Source organism: Eptatretus burgeri, chromosome 16 (assembly GCF_056783735.1).
Source record: "Eptatretus burgeri isolate ZD-2024b chromosome 16, Ebu_testis_v1, whole genome shotgun sequence".
NCBI lineage: Eukaryota > Metazoa > Chordata > Myxini > Myxiniformes > Myxinidae > Eptatretus > Eptatretus burgeri.
The window spans coordinates 12,333,115-12,350,548 of NC_140976.1; the positions used below are offsets into that span (position 1 = coordinate 12,333,115).

Genomic DNA, 17,434 nt, shown 5'->3' on the forward strand with positions numbered 1-17,434 from the left:
ATCAAGTACAACAACCTACTTTTTCAAAATCCTCTGTCATATTGCTCACTGCTTTCATTTCAACACATTATTTCCAGTGACAGATCTTTGAGACTCAGGTGCCCCCCACATAAGGGATTGTGACATTGCACATCCCACTTACTCTCATCATACCATCAACCCTCCAATACTCCCTTTCCTTTATCCAAGTTAGATTAGCAGCCAGTGCTTCCTGTTCACAACGATATTACTCATAGTTGACAATGTGACTATAAAGTAAGTCATCACATTTGACAATAGGTTAATGAGCTCAAGAATTAGTGGTTTATGGTTAGGTTGATTCACAATAACAAGCAATTGCTCTTAACATTTGTGAGAACAACCATCGACCACAGCAAACTAGCCACAACAAACTTTCACTTCCTAAAAGATTAAAACAACAGTTTCATAATCACAAGTTGGATGCTGGTGAAAAGGTTGTATTGCTGACATAAATCATGAGGAGTAAAACATGAGGTTTGTTGTGGAATGACTACAATTTTAACAGCAGCAGAGTTTGGCAGCAAGTTATACATACCTTTTATCTTATAAGGAGTTACAGAAACTTGGAAGACATGGTGTTGCAGGGAGCCAACCCCGAAGTCTAAAAAAAATAAATCCACCAATCCAGAGATTCCCACATGCAGTATCGAAGAGTCGAGATGTAATTTCTTCAACGCTTGCAGTGCACAAGTGCTTACCCTTCCTGAACTTTCTGTTTACGAGCGCCGAGCGCACCTGTCCGCATTGGGAGTGGAGTGAGTAATGTGGCAGTCAAGAGATTAACTCCCTTCAAGGCGTGCCCACTCATCAGTTCTATGGTTGATTCCTGCTGTGAGTGAGAACAATATCACTCCTTCAGAAAGTGATATTGTCGTCCTGCCTTCACCTGACAATATGACATAGCGAGCGGACAGCCAGAGTCTATTGGAGCATCCAATTTTCATAAAGATGCGAAAATTGTCCGTTCTAGTCTTTCTGGATTTAAACCTTCTTAAACCTTCCTGGACTTATAGATTAACAAAGTCCAAAGAATAAATAAAAAGGGCCACATTTTATTAATAACAGCCAGCATTATATCCCCGTGCGTTCGTCTGCAAAGATTGTGCTTTCGGTAGTATGTACGAGGTAGAGGATTTTAAAATGTAATCACATGCAATGCAGTTTTACAAACACCAAGACATTGTGGAAATGTAACTTCCAGCAGAGTTTCTTGATGGTATGAACCTTTATTATTCTTTATAAAATAAAATCAAAATCAAAATAAATGTCTGTTTTTTAATCCTGGAAACGTACTGCCATATGAAGGGTGCATTAACAGCATTGTTCATCATCAGGGGACCAGATAGTCCCAACATTTTACAAAGGGACAGGTAGTTGTTGTGTAGTTGGACTTAAATGTACAAGCTACAGTTGATTGTTCACATGTTGCATCTCAGGGAACAGTGTGTGTGTGTGTGTGTGTGTGTGTGTGCGTGTGCGCCTGTGTGTGTCAGGCTATAACTTGCCTGATCCTTCCAAATCCGAGCCAAAAAAGGGGCTTCTCTGCCATGCCAGAGCCACGTGACGTGTCGTGTTGGAAACTACTGACGTCAATTCACCCATGAAAGACAATTAAATATTACACGATTTGCATTTCAAAACAACTCGACGACGTTTAAACAAGCCGACAAACATGGCGACTAAACCTTTTGCAGTTTTCTTGTTTTTTTTTTTTTTAACCAAATCCAAAAATGCCAATTCTAAGGCTTAATCAAAAGGACCCGGCAAAAGCCCGATTACATGACTACGACGATGGCCTCATTTCATGCACTTCATCAGTTTCCTGATTGTGTACTCTAGTCCTCGTGTCTTTTTTTTTTAATCAATTTTCTTTTAACCCATATTTATATGATTTTGTACTGCGATTTTAAATAAAGTAGAAAACACTCAAAACTTGGGACAAATAGTCAATGACAGTGAAAGACAAATAAAAATAATTCAAGGACAACGATAGCAAACTGTTCAGCAAGAATTTTGTAAATGTATAGATTGTGGACCTCGTGTACTTGATTCAAGTGAATCCGAGTGGCCATGACAATATAGCCTTCAATTCTCGAATTCTACAACCAAGTTGCATCTAATGTCACAGCATTCCTGACAGAAGGTGTTTTGTCCTTCAATTGGCTAATGCTGAATTAATCATACAAGTGAACACTACATTTGCTGAGCTAGTCTGAGAGATCCTGTTGCTATTGTAATGCCATTAAAAACCATCTGGCTCACTTATGACCTTAAGGGATGGAGTACGTTTTCTGCCCTTAATAATATTTGGATGGTGCTCGTTGCGGCTTCATGGTTTGCTCTTAAGTGCTCTCAGATAAACTGTGGATGGGTATTAAAATGGCTCCTAGTTTAGGGCCTTTAGCCAAATAGAACCCCATCCATTTACAAAACCAAAAGTATTTTACAATTTATTTGACTCTATACCATGAAACAAAATCAGTGTTTAAAGATTAAAAGTGATCCTTTACAAGGCAATTAGGAAGAAGACGTGACATCGAGGCCCGCCACGTGACACTTTATAAGGTTAAAAGCCACGTGACACCGAGGAAGCCTGAGAAATTGAAGAGCAGACAAGTTGAGGCCTGCCACGATGAAACAAAGCAGCCTCAAGGCATAATACAAGTTGAACAAAACTGCATTACAAAAAAAATGTTGTCAATAACCAATAAACCATACGCTTCTCTTTTAATGAAAAGATGATACAGTATACAGCACCTGACAATGAGAAACAAAACTGCTTTGTGATGCTTCAGGACCTCTGAGAAAGTCTCCAATAGCATTCTTCATTCCCATATCCCTGCATCCTCCATTGTCACATAATTTGCCATCCAAGCATGCATCCACTTTTGGGTGTTTTCCTCGTAATCCCCCTTATTGTTGTTGTTGTTGCTGTTGTTGATTTGCCCCTGTCAGTTCTGCTCAAACAGCCCTGCTGCACAGAGATAGCTGATCCATCTCCAGGGAGCAACTCAGAGATCCCTCACATCCAAGATGTTGCTCATTATCCATCTTGTTATTAACCTCCGCCAACTTCGAAGATGGATGGAGGTTACTGTTTTCACCCCTGTCTGTTTGTTTGTTTCTTTTTGGCAAAATATGTTAGTCAGCTTGTATATTTTTTTTTATTTTTATTTTTTGGTCTGTAATCACGTATAAAAATTCTGCAGAGCACAGTTATCATTGGAAATTTTTGTAACTTCGCATATCAGAGGCCTATAGAGGTCCCTTTCAGCGCACAAAATTTTGAAGGTCAAGGTCACTTTGTCGCAAATCAGGGGAGTCGACGAAACCCTTACTTTTTGAATAATTTTAATCGAATCGTCTCCAAACTTTATGGGAATGTAGTATATGGTCTGGCGCTCAGATGATTAGTTTTTGGTGGCGATTGGCCTTGACCTTCATATGTTTTGTTTGTTTTTTTTGTCTGTAATCACGTATAAATCACTCTGGAGAGCACAGTTATCATTGGAAATTTTTGTAACTTCGCATATCAGAGGCCTATAGAGGTCCCTTTCAGCGCACAAAATTTTTAAGGTCAAGGTCAAAGGTCAAGGTCACTTTGTCGCAAATCAGGGGAGTCGACGAAACCCTTATTTTTTGAGTAATTTTAATCGAATCGTCTCCAAACTTTATGGGAATATAGTTCATGGTCTGGCGCTCAGCTGATTAGTTTTTGGTGGCGATTGGCCTTGACCTTCATGGTTAGCGCCTGAGGTCAAACATATTTGACCCCAAGGTCAAATTTTCAAGTTTTAGGAACCATATCGTGTAGTACCTCAAATTGAACACCTCGATGAATGCTTTCGAGATATGTCAAGCTTGAGACATTATGACGTCATTTGGTGACGTTATGAGGCAAAAGCATATTTTTCATGGTGACTCTGTAGAACGATTCTCATCGGAATCTCTCGTAGGCAGATATTTCTCAAGGAGTCGCTCCTGGTGGATAGCAGCTCTGTTCACCTCAGTGTGACCTTAAAGAAGTCACACGTGGTCACCTTTTGGCAAGATGGTTTATTAGATTTGGAAAGTATATTGATGCCTTCCGTTTCTGTTTGTTTGTTTGTAGGCACGATAACTCGAGAACGGAAGAAGCTACCAATGTCAAATTACACCACGTGATTCAGGAGGGTGATGGCTAGTGCTGATTAGATTTTGGTCAAAATCGGTCAAAGGTCAAGGTCACAGTGAGGTCAAACATAATTCCGTAAATTCATGTGGAGAAATGGAGTATTTTTGCTTCGCTCGACGTTACGAGTTCGTTTTAACTTCGATTTTAATTTTGTCTTCGGTTTTTGCGATCGCTTAGGACGCTTAAAACTCGGTTGTCGAAATTCTGGTAAAAATCGGATGTTTTGGAGACGTTTTAAGATTGTATAAAAATATTTCACTCGACGCGTCAGGGGTCGTCCCATGATGCAGTGCGCTCGAGCAGACGCGTCGTTGAGTTACGTTAAGGTATAATTGCGTGGAGAAATGGAGATTTTTGCTTCGGTCAACGTTACGATTTTTGATGGTTTGATACAGAATCATCGTCGAAACTTCTGGTTTGCGTCGCTACCTTCTCGAGAGACAGCTTTTATTAGACAAGGTCACAGGTGAAGTTGACGATTTCGTAAGTACCAGTCTATGACTGCTTGTTTGTTTGTTTGTGAACAGTATTACGGAAAAACTCCTTGACGGATTTTGACGAAACTTGGTGGGGGGGGGGGGGTAGGTATGGTCCAAGGATCATGCCATCAAATTTTGGACTTTGTCCCCCCCCCAAAAAAAAATTGTTAGAGAATTTTTTTTTTGCATTTATACATGTTTTAAGTGATTTCCACCCCCCCCCAAATTTTTTTTTACCCCCCCCAAAAAGAATTTTCTTTTGCATTTCTACGTTTTAAGTGATTTCCACCCCCCCCCAAAAAAAATCGTTCCCCCCCCCAAAAAAGATTTCGAAAAAATTTTTTTTGCATTTCTACATGTTTTAAGTGATTTCCAACTCCCCAAAAATTGTTAGAGAAAAAAAATTTTTTTTTTTTGCATATCTACATGTTTTAAGTGATTTCCAACCCCCCCAAAAAAAATTGTTACCCCCCCCCAAAAAAGGAAAAAAAAATTTTTTTTGCATTTCTACATGTTTTAAGTCATTTCCAACCCCCCCCCCAAAAAAAAAATTGTTAGAGAATTTTTTTTTTTTTTTGCATTTCTACATGTTTTAAGTGATTTCCAACCCCTTCCCCCAAAAAATTGTGAGAGAAAAAAAAATGTTTTTTTTTGCATTTCTACATGTTTTAAGTGATTTCCAAACCCCCCCCCCCCAAAAAAAAAATGTTGGAGAAAAGAACTATAACTGTCAGCACTGTTGACATATTTAATGAATAAGATATAAGGTTCACTTGAGTGACCCAGCAGTATTGGCGGCGGAGGTTTTGCACTCTGCTGAGTGCTCCCCCTCTCGTTAACCTCCTCCATCGAAGATGGACGGAGGTTACTGTTTTCACCCCTGTCTGTTTGTTTGTTACTTACGAAATCTAAAGATTTAGTAAGTATATTGATCACTTCCGTTTATGTTTGTTTGTTACTTACGAAATCTAAAGATTTCGTAAGTATATTGATGACTTCCGTCGTCTGTTTGTGTGTTTGTTTGTGTGTGTGCTTGTTTGTTTGTAGACACGATAACTCGAGAACGGAAGAAGCTACCAATGTCAAATTACACCACGTGATTCAGGAGGGTGATGGCTAGTGCTGATTAGATTTTGGTCAAAATCGGTCAAAGGTTAAGGTCACAGTGAGGTCAAACATTCGATTTTTGATGGTTTGGTACAGAATCATCGTAGAAACTTCTGGTTTGCGTCGCTACCTTCTCTATAGACAGCTTTTATTAGACAAGGTCAGAGGTCAAGTTGACGATTTTGTAAGTACCAGACTATGACTGTTTGTGTGTGTGTTTGTTTGTTTGTAGGCACGATAACTCGAGAACGGAAGAAGCTACCAATGTCAAATTACACCACGTGATTTAGGAGGGTGATGGCTTGCGCTGATTAGATTTTGGTCAAAATCTGTCAAAGGTCAAGGTCACGGTGAGGTCAAACATTCGATTTTTGATGGTTTGGTACAGAATCATCGTAGAAACTTTTGGTTTGCGTCGCTACCTTCTCCAGAGACAGCTTTTATTAGACAAGGTCAGAGGTTAAGTTGACGATTTCGTAAGTACCAGTCTATGACTGCTTCTTTTTTTGTTTGTTTGTTTGTGAACAGTATTACGGAAAAACTCCTGGACGGATTTCGACGAAACTTGGTGGGGGGATTAGGTATGGTCCAAGGATCATGCCTTTAGATTTTGGACTTGGTCCAAAGTCCAATATGGCCGCTATGGCGGCCATTTTGAAAAAATATTTGAATTTTTGTTTTTGCATTTCTACATGTTTTAAGTGATTTCCAACCCAAAAAAAAATTTTGTTAGAGAAAAAAAAACAACAAAATTTTGCAACTTTTTTCAAAAAAATTGATTTTATTTGAAAAATATTTGAATTTTTTTTGCATTTCTACATGTTTTAAGTGATTTCCAACCCCCCAAAAAAATTTGTTAGAGAAAAAAAACAAATTTTTGCAACAAAAAAATTTCGATTTGATTTTTTTGCCATTTCTACATGCGCGTCGATCTAGTTTAGTTTATTCAATCGTGGTTCAGTAGAGTCTGATCCGTTTTGACCTACAATGAATAGGATATCAGGTTCACTTAAGTGACCAAGCAGTATTGGCGGCGGAGGTTTTGCACTCTACCCAGTGCTCCCCCTCTAGTTCCAGTCTGTTACATCAGATAAAACCGACTTTGTGCTGATTCAATGTTAATCAAGACCTTAAAAACAAAGAAAAAGAAAAAGACTCCTCTGTTCTCACCTTCCAGCCTGCACTTCCCTTCAATCATCTCCCAAACTGACATCATAATGTGTTGCTCCAGGGAGTCTTGAAAGACTTGAATTTTCAATTTTTCATCTTCGCATTAAAGAAATGCAACATTAAGCAGACTTTCGTGAATTTATCACTAATTTATTTGGAGGTTGCCTGTTGCCATAGCTTGCATTTGTTGGTTCCTGATTTGCAATGCAAAAGTCAATGATGGACCCACAGGGGCAAGACATGGCTGCTTTCATATAAATGACTGGGAAATTCACAAAAGTTCTATTTTTGCTCAACTACACATTTTATGCAAGGATGTAAAGCAAATACAGATGCAACACTGGGTCTTGTCGGGCTAGGACCCTACTATCTTCTTACAAGACCACTACGTTAGCTCTCCTCCCCCACCCTCAGCTTCATGTAGACCACATGAACACAACTTATCTACAAATCAAGAATCCAGATGAGAGATTATTCTGTGTTTTTTGTATACTAGTATGTGCCCGTACGTGCGTGGCCATACGTGCAAAAAAAAAAAAAAAACTTTCAAACCGCGTGCCAGAAACAACCACACAGGCCGTTCCTTCGCTCTCGCATGCCCGTACGTGCGTGGCCGTACGTGCAAACCAAAAAATAAAAAAAAATAAAAAACTTTCAAACAACCACACAGGCCATTCCTTCGCTCTCGTAAACGACGACTGGATTTGGGCATTGGATTTATCCATAAATGCGCATAAGAAATCGAGAAATTATTAGAATACAGTAAGTCATCACTATCCGGAAGTGGTGCGTGCCCGTACGGAATGTTCACATGCATTCCATGAATTATCGCTTGCATTGAAGTAACCGATCTGTTAGCTGTTGCATGCCCGAGTTCGCTCGATCAGATGATGATGATGATGATGATGATGATGATTGAAGTAACAACTGCTGTGATACACACACAGAGTTAATTAAAATCCAAATTAAAATCAAGTTTACCTCCCTGTCTTTGCATGCCATGACATTCGCTGCCATTGACCATTGCCACTCCTACGCCATGGAACCTAAATGGCGCCCTTTCCCCATCGGCCACGCCGACGCAGCAACATGTCTTGTCATTGGTTTGGTAAATAAATGGCCATAACTTGGGAAGCACTTGTCCGATTAATATCAAACCTTGAAAAGGCACATACTCAGGTCCCCTGCAATATACCTGGCAAGTTTCAATTAGATCGGACCAGTGGTTGTCGAGAAACAGCGGTCACAGACGCAGATACACACACGTGTAATTATAGATAGATAAAGACGAAACTCATATATGAGCTAGAACACAGAACAGAAAGCTAGAACGGCACTCAGTGGAGCGCATACCTCCAACAGGCTGAACAGTTTACATTTTGTATCTCACTGATAGGTCGGAACTGCATCCGGACCTGAACCGAAATCGAATCAGACACAGAAGCTTGGTACCATTGGACGTCACCCCTTGTAAAGGGAGAGAAGGAGAAGAAGAAGATATCGCTTTTGGTACTATCTCTCAATTGTGAAGACTCACCTTTAAAATTCTGGTATCCAGATCCAGATTCTACCAAAATCTAATACATTCGTCCTTGTCACAAACCCAAGCTGTCCAACATGTCCAACATGTTTTGTCCAAATCCGTCCATAACCTTTTGAGATATCGTGCTATTTATTGTTTTTGACCCAATCTCTCACTGGTGAAGAATCAATGAGAAATATTTTCATATCTGGATCCGGATCTGCATCTTCATCTTCATCAAAATAAAAATCTAATAAATTCATCCTTGTCATACACTCAACCTTGTCCACAAAGTTTCATCAGAATCTGTCCACAACCTTTTGAGATATCCTGCTCACAAACAGACAGACAGACAAACAAACAGGGGTGAAAACATAACCTCCGTCCACCTTCGGTGGTGAAGGTGATAAAACAGAACCAACATCGTGGAAGGCAGGGAAACACACCAACATCAGGGTAGAAGGACACAACAGAGGGATACTTGGAGGACAGAATAGGTGAGGGGAGAATGAGAGTAAGGGGAGGGGAGTGAAGACACAGGGGGTGAAGAACCTGGAGACTAGCCCCAGTGGCATCATGGTTTTAACTGGTGTCCCCTCTGAGTCTGGGAGATCCGCAATTTGTACCCCGACCAATCAATCATACCAAAAACTTAAATGGTACGTACTGCTTTCTTGCTTGATGTTTAGCATCTAAAAGGATAGAACATGGACAAACAACCACAAGTTGGTAATGATAGTGCAGGCTTTGATGGGCCTAGTGGTCTCCTCCTCTGGCAAAGTTCCTTGTAAGGAAACTCATATTATTAGTATTATTATATTTATTGTTAATATTATTATCTCAAACATTGGAGACAAGATGGAGCACTTCTCTCCCCTCAGGAATGGTGCCCCTGCCTCACACCTTGCTCAGCTTGATGCCATTAAAATGAAGGCCTTCAAGATCATTGTAATTTCCAAGCCTGGTGTTGACTTAGTGGTGAGGGTGGCTGGTTTAGGACCTTAGGGTCCTGAGTTCAAGGCCTGTTGGCTGCTGAATTAACACCAGGTGGGGTTGACTCAGCCTGTCATCCTTCCAAGATCGGTTAAATGAGTACCAGTGTACTGGTAGAGGGGCACAGCATCAGCAAATCAGCAACACAGCCACACTTCCAAGAAATGATAGCTACCTGGCACCCAAGCTGCCATATGCAAGAACAAAAGAGATTGTAAACAGCTTGGTTGATCACTTTCATGTTATGCGGGTTGGTGGTCTCTCTCTGTATTCTACCACCTCTTTTCTGCTCCTGAATTCTCTGCTCTTTCAGGTTTTTGCAAGGTGCATGCGGTCCACTAGCAACCCCCTTCTGGTGAAACTCCCAAAATCCATGATCACTGCTCACCTACACTCATTAGTTCCTCTCCTTTTTATGTCCAGTGGAACCAACCTCCATATTTTCTTCAATTTCATTCTTCCCTCAAGGTCTTCAAGACAGCTGTTCACCACCACAGTATCTCAGATCACCCCGCCCCCCCCCTATCCAAAAACATGATATTTTTCTTCCTGCATTAACCCTCCCCAAGCTGACCTCTTTCCAAATTTCCACTCTTTCCCTCCTGAGAGTTTGCTTTTTGTATCCATCTTGTTCACCCCCTGTGTCCTCTCCTACCCCACATTCTTCCACACATCCCTTACTTATCAAAATCTCCCTCTATTTTGCCCTCAACCACGCTGTTAGTGGGTTTCCCCCATCTCTTTCTCCTGTTCCTTTTGTTCAGTTACATCAGTTCAGGAGTTGGTGACATTGATATGTTATATGTTCTTGCTCCTCCACGAAACTCGATTTTGTGTCCAGAAAACAAACCAACAAGAACAGCACTCAGTGGAGTTCAGTTTCATCTTGCGCACACATTCTGAACAAAATGCGTTCATCGAACACGCTTTTACGGCCACTGTACCCATATCATCCATGCACACTCTTATGTCACATACCTTGCCATTATCTGTAGCTTTATTGATTACTGATCGATTGTTAGGATATTTAACGAGAACTTTTGTGCACGTCAAAGCTAAATTGCATCAATGAAGGTGATTAGGAAAAAAAATTCAAACTATATTCTCTATGGCGAGTTGATGATATGTATGAAGTTACGCATCAATTTGTTAAGTGGTTCTGGAGAAGAATATTTTTACGTTTCTATTTTCAATCCAATCTGGCCACCAGACCACGTGACCGGTGATGTCGTATATTTAATTCTTCACTCACTTCGGGACGTATATCAGATACATGAAGTTTCAGATGAGGATTTTGATTCAAGCAATTATGGCTGGAATACCACTTCACTGGTGATGTCATAATTATCACCCTATATACCCCATCAGGAGTTGGTGACATATGCCAAGTTTCAATTATTACCTCTGCCACTGAAGGTGAAGAAGGTGATGCTTTCACCCCTTTCTGTGTGTTTGTCTGTTTGTTTGTGTAAAGGATATCTCAAAAAGTCGTGGACAAATTCAGATGAAACTTGGTGGACATGTTGGGTGTGTGAGAAGGAAGAGTTAATTTGATTTTGATGAAGATCTGAATCCGAATATGGATACGAGAGTTATTTAATTTTTAAAGTGATTCTTCACCATTGAGAGATAGGGCCAAAAACGATATCGTACTATATAGCATGATATTTCAAAAATATATTGGGCCCGATTTGTTCTTGTGGATCAGGCATTACGTGATGGAGGTATGCACTCTACCGAGTGCCCTTCTATCTATTTTTTGCAGAGGAAGATGGAGATGTTCAATTTCTTCTTTTAATCCAATATGGCCACCATACCATGTGACCTATGACATCAGAGTGATCATTAAAAATATGCTCCATTGGGAAGTCCCAACTAGATGTTTAAAGTTTCATATCGGTCAGACAAGTGGTTGCGGAGGAAAAAAAAACAACTTTTCAAAGCAAAAATGAATAGATGAAGACACACACAGACACACAGGTAGACAGACAAGGGTGTTGCAATAGTCTCGCAACCCCTTCGGGTGAGACTAAAAAAACACAACAAGCAGATAAAGGGAAACCTGAGGAAACAGAAATATAACAAAAAATGAAAAGGAAGGGTAGGGAAAGGAAAGCAAACACAATAACTTGAAAAGCAAGGTGGGCTGGAGAGCGTTAATGAGGGGAGAAAAGATCATGAGTATGACCTGAGGAGAAGGTGAAAAGCCATCTTGAAGCCCTGAACGATGAATGAAATTGAATTGACTGGGGTAGTTGGTTTCATATGTTATAGAAAAGAGGAACTAATGAATGGAGGTGATCAGTGAGCCTGTATTTTGGGAGTTTCAGCAGAAGGGGGTAAATGGCAGACCAAGTGTGCCCTACAGAAACCTTGGGGGATGGAGTGGAAGGGGGGACAGCACAGAAATGGCAGAAGGTGCAACACCAAAAAGGAGCTGGTAGAAGACAGAGGCCACTTGACCTGTCTGGGATGTGGGAGTAACAGGCTCAGAGATTCAGTTTCATTAAGCAACATTCCGATGATTATTCTGCCAGCAGTCAGTCACAACCCCAAGTTGTAATTTGTTTAGTGATGGTCATAATTTACGCATTCTTTGTGAAGAACACCATGTGATCATAAACATCCACCAAATAATGCCAGCCGAAGGGACATCTAGGGTAGGTAGTTCAGAGGTGAGTACGCACATATCCAAGCTATCCTGTCAGGCTTACAGCAACACCCGAGACCAAAATAAAATAAAACTAGAGGGGGAGCACTCGGGAGAGTGCAAAACCTCCGCCACCAATACTGCTGGGTCACTCAAGTGAACCTTATATGATATTCATTAAATATGATGTCAACAGTGCTGACAGAGTTATAGTTCTTTTCTCCCACTTTTTTTTTGGGGGGGGGGGGGTTGGAAATCACTTAAAACATGTAAAAATGCAAAAAAAAAAAATCGAAATTTTGTTGAAAAAAAAGTTGCAAAAATTCTTTTTTTCTCCAACAATTTTTTTTTTGGGGGGGTTTGGAAATCACTTAAAATATGTAGGAATGCAAAAAAAAAAAATTTTCTTTTTTTGGGGGGGGGGGTAACACTTTTTTTGGGGGGGTTGGAAATCACTTAAAACATGTAAAAATGCAAAAAAATAATTTTTTTCTCAATTATTTTTTGGGGGGGGTTGGAAATCACTTAAAATATGTAGAAATGCAAAAAAATATATATTTTTTTTCTCTAACAATTTTTTTTTGGGGGGGGGGGAAACCAAGTCCAAAATTTAATGGTATGATCCTTGGACCATAACTAACCCCCCCCCCCCACCAAGTTTCGTCGAAATCCGTCCAGGAGTTTTTCCGTAATACTGTTCACAAAGAAACAAGCAATCATAGACTGGTACTTACGAAATCGTCAACTTGACCTCTGACCTTGTCTAATAAAAGCTGTCTCTCGAGAAGGTAGCGACGGAAACCAGAAGGTTCTTAGATGATTCTGTACCAAACCATCAAAAATCGAATGTTTTGGATGTTTGACCTCAGTGACCTTGACCTTTGACCGATTGTGACCAAAATCTAATCAGCGCTGGCCATCACCCTCCTGAATCACGTGGTGTAATTTGACATTGGTAGCTTCTTCCGTTCTCGAGTTATCATTTTTTGGATGTTTGACCTCACTGTGACCTTGACCTTTGACCGATTTTGACCAAAATCTAATCAGCACTAGCCATCACCCTCCTGAATCACGTGGTGTAATTTTACATTGGTAGCTTCTTCCGTTCTCGAGTTATCGTGCCTACAAACAAACAAACAAACAAACAAACAGAAACGGAAGTCATCAATATACTTACGAAATATTTAGATTTTGTAAGTAACAAACAAACAGACAGAAAGGCGTTAAAACAGTAACCTCCATCCATCTTAGAAGATGGCGGAGGTTAACAAATCTCCAAAAATAGCAAATAAACATTATTCTGGGAATAGGAAAGACAGGTAACTCAAATGTTTTCCAACAGTTTTCTTTCCAAATTATACTTCGTCTTTCCTATGCAGCTTAAGATTTCCAATCTTGATAGTTGTGAAAAAATACCAAAGATGAATTGAGTGCAAACGGAGCTTTATTTTCTCTTTGTTCATGTGCCAAGGACTCGACACAGGCATGTGAAAGCGAGCACGTGCACAACAAACCACACTGAGATACACGCGCACTTTTTATTATTTGCTTTTATTTTATGATTGATCTCGGTCTCAAAAGCAGCGTTTATATGCATTGGAAGGAATAAACAATATCAAAGCCAACGGATCACTTAAAAGCACATATAGTGGGGGTTCAGAAGTATGAATCCAGCAGGAAATTTATCAATGGAGACGGATAATAAAATAAACTAGAACAGCACTCAGTGGAGCACGTACCTCCACCAGGCTGAACAGCTTACATTTTGTATCCCACCGATAGGCCAGAACTGAATCCGGACCTGAACCAAAATCGAATCGGCTTTCTCGTCACCTACCAAACTCATTGTTCTTGTCATCTACCCGAGTTTTGTCTAACTGGTCCACAACTTTTTCAATCATCATGCTATATATTGTTTTGGGCCCTATCTCTCAATGGTGAAGAATCACTTTAAAAATTCAAGTAGTCGGATCCGCATTCGGATCTTCACCAAAATCGAATCAATATGTCCTTCTCACACTCCCAACCTGTCCACCAGCTTCCGTCCGAATCTGTGCACAACCGTTTGAGATATCTTGTTCAAAGGCAAACAGAGAGAAACAGACAGAGGTGAAAACATAAATTCTGTCCACATTTGGTGGCAGAGGTCACTGGAGAGTTCATTGAACACAATACCCTGCGGAGTGTTTAGGACTTCAGGTATATTCAGTTGGCTGCAAAATTATTCACCCCCTACCAATAATGCCACATTTAAATGAATTACGAATTATGTAGAAACAGTTTTTCCAAATGAACTTGTTTATTCATAAGTGAAGAGATCAAACGAAACACTGTTATAGTTGAAGTAGGTTACATGTCAGAGATACCTGCAAAAAACATGTACAAATCAAAATTTACTGGTTGTACAAGTATTCAGCCCCAAAGATCAGTACTTGGTGGAAACACCTTTTACAGCAATGACTGCTATGAGTCTGTGTGGGTAGATCTCCACCAGCTTTACACAGTGAGATGGAGAAATCTTTGCCCATTCTTCACGTGAAAATTGCTCTAGTTCTGCCAAGTTTAATGGGGATCGTCGATGGACTGCAATCTTTATGTCTCTCCAGAGATGTTCAATTGGTTTCAAGTCAGGACTTTGACTGGGCCACTCAAGAACATTTATTTTCTTCTTCTTCAGCCACTCCAGTGTGGCATTAGCTTTGTGCTTCTGATCATCGTCCTGCTGAAATGTGAATCTCCTACCCAGTTTTAGATTCACGACTGACCTAAGCACGTTTTCATCAAGGATTCTCCTATACTTCGCACTGTCCATTGTCCCTTCCATCTTGACAAGCTTGCCAGTCCCTGCTGATGAAAAGCAGCTCCATAACATGATGCTGCTCCTACCAGGCTTGACAGTAGGGATGGTCTTGACTGGGTGATGTGCAGTGTTGGGTTTGCGCCCGATGTAACGCTTTGAATTTAGACCAAAAAGTTCAATTTTTGGCTTGTATGACGACAAAACTTTTCTCCACATACCTGCAGTATCATTAAAATGTTTTTTTTTTCAAACTCCAAATGAGCTTTTAGATGTGTTTTTGTCAGTAATGGCTTCTTTCTTGCCACATGTCCATAGAGACCAGCCTTGTGGAGGAAACAAGATATTGTTGATTGACAAACACTGACCCCAATCTCAGATATAGAACCTTGCAGATCTTTCAAAGTCATTGTTGGATTTACAGTGACATCCTGAACCAGTTTCCTGATTGCCCTTCTGCTGAGTTTGGATGGTCGACCTCATCTGGGTAGAGTCTGGGTAGTATGATAAGTCTTCCAGTTCTTAATGATGGGTTTCACCACACTCGAAGGGATAACGAGTAATTTTGAAATCTTCTTATAACCCTCTCCTGAATGGTGCTTCTCCACCACTTCATGTCTGACTTCTTTGGAATGCTCCTTGGTCTTCATGTTTGCCTTGTTGATTGACCAAGTGAGTTGCACCTTAAAACTTCTTAGATAAGTGGTGGAGATAAATTTTTACGTTAAACCGCTGATTACATGCAGGTGAAACCTATTACACTTATTTTGTAACTTTTCAAACAAATAATTTACTCCTGAAGTGATTTCGGGTTAATTAGGAAAAAGGTTTGAATTCTTATGCAACTGAGAATCATCTGATTTTCTTTGTTAATCGAACTTATTCACATTTTATCTGCATTTTTTAAAAATCAGTATCACTTTGGAATAGTTTGTGAAGACTCTGTTTATTAAATTTAATTTGAAAGAATCATGAAATAAGCTCAGGTGGCATCAAAATGTGAAAACTTTGGAGTAGTGGAACGGGGGGGGGGGGGGTGAATACTTTTGCAGGTCCCTGTACAATACAGTACTTCAATTTAACAAAATAATGAATTTATTGATAGTTTTTAAAATCCTGAAGTTTAATGCTGTTGAAGTAGTTCAGAAGCATTCCTGAACACCACCTGATTGAACCCTTATTTAAATTGAAGTAAGTACTGCATGAGTACTGTAAGTACTGCAAAGCTGGAGGTTCTTGGAAGTGTTATGACAGGTGATTTGTATTCTACAGTGTCCAATATTCCCATATTCTCATCATAAAGCTGTGTTGAAAATTTGATGACAAAAGCTCTACATACATACATACATACATACATACATACGCACGCACGCACGCATGCACGATTGAAGACCCGTCTCCCGCTACATGGCTGATAAAGATTGTAAAAGTCGTATAAATAAATTCCAGAATTTACCGCCATTTTCCACAGTCTATTACATCACCCCATATATATATATATATATATATATATATATATATATATATATATATATATATATATATATATATATATATATATATATATATATATATATATATATATATATATATATATATATATATATATATATATATATATAACACATTACATTAGTTCTTCGTGCCTGTTGTTTGTGTCCTTTATGACATTCTTTAAAACAGTAAGTTTCCCATTTGGATTGATTTTCAATTTTGTTTGACTGCCAGGCAGGCAGAGTAAAGATGTTATCTCACTCCTCTCTGCACATGTGCGATCAGGCCAAATTCAGAGCCAAAGTACTGTGAAACGATAAACTTATCTTCCTATTCATGTTCAAAATATAACATTTAATTTAAATAAGTTATTCCTCAATCATACACTGAGACAGACAGATGGACGGATGGACATGAACGAATTACTTAACACTGCTTTCTGCTTCATGTGTGTGGGGTAATGATTGTAATATGAAACCAAAAGCACTTTCCAGGAATTTCCATGAACTCTTAAGGATATAATAAGACTTATTATAAGAGGAGAAATCAAATACAGCATGTCTTTACATATAATCATTTATCAGTGTGACCTCCTTTTTCCTTGAGAACAGCCTCAACTACATTTGGGATTGATTTAATCAGTTTATGGAGTATTTTGAGTCAATTTTTTCACAAGTGTTGTGATGCACTCCAGAGCATTGTCAGACAGCTACAGATATATGTTATGTTTCTCTCAAATGTATTCACCCTTAATTTATTCTGGAATCACAAAGTGTAAGTCAATAATAACTATAATAAATTAAAGCATATGGATACATTTCTACAATATTATGATAAATTTGTGTTTGAAATCGTGATTTGAGAAAGCTTGACATTGATTTAGGTGAACACATACTTTTGTACCCTATTGTATGCACACCTGCAGAACTGGCTTTTCCAACTACATTTATTTTTATTATCGGTTAAACATTGCAGAAATTCTAATTCAGAACTTCTTCTTTGCTGGAATTAGAACCTTGTTCCAAAA

General features: G+C 39.4%; 1 protein-coding gene across 2 annotated transcripts in view; it reads right to left on the minus strand.

The window, feature by feature from the left end:
* LOC147010527 (uncharacterized) overlaps positions 1-17,434 on the minus strand; it is a 119,576-nt gene that overhangs the window by 77,691 nt on the left and 24,451 nt on the right. Inside the window, exon 1 of one of the 2 annotated variants that reach the window (XM_085859324.1) lies at positions 557-737. The exons of the other annotated variant lie outside the window; for it this stretch is intronic. The gene's annotated coding sequence lies outside the window, so the exon portion shown is untranslated. Of the gene's footprint in view, positions 1-556; positions 738-17,434 lie in introns of those variants that run through there. 2 annotated transcript variants of the gene reach the window in all.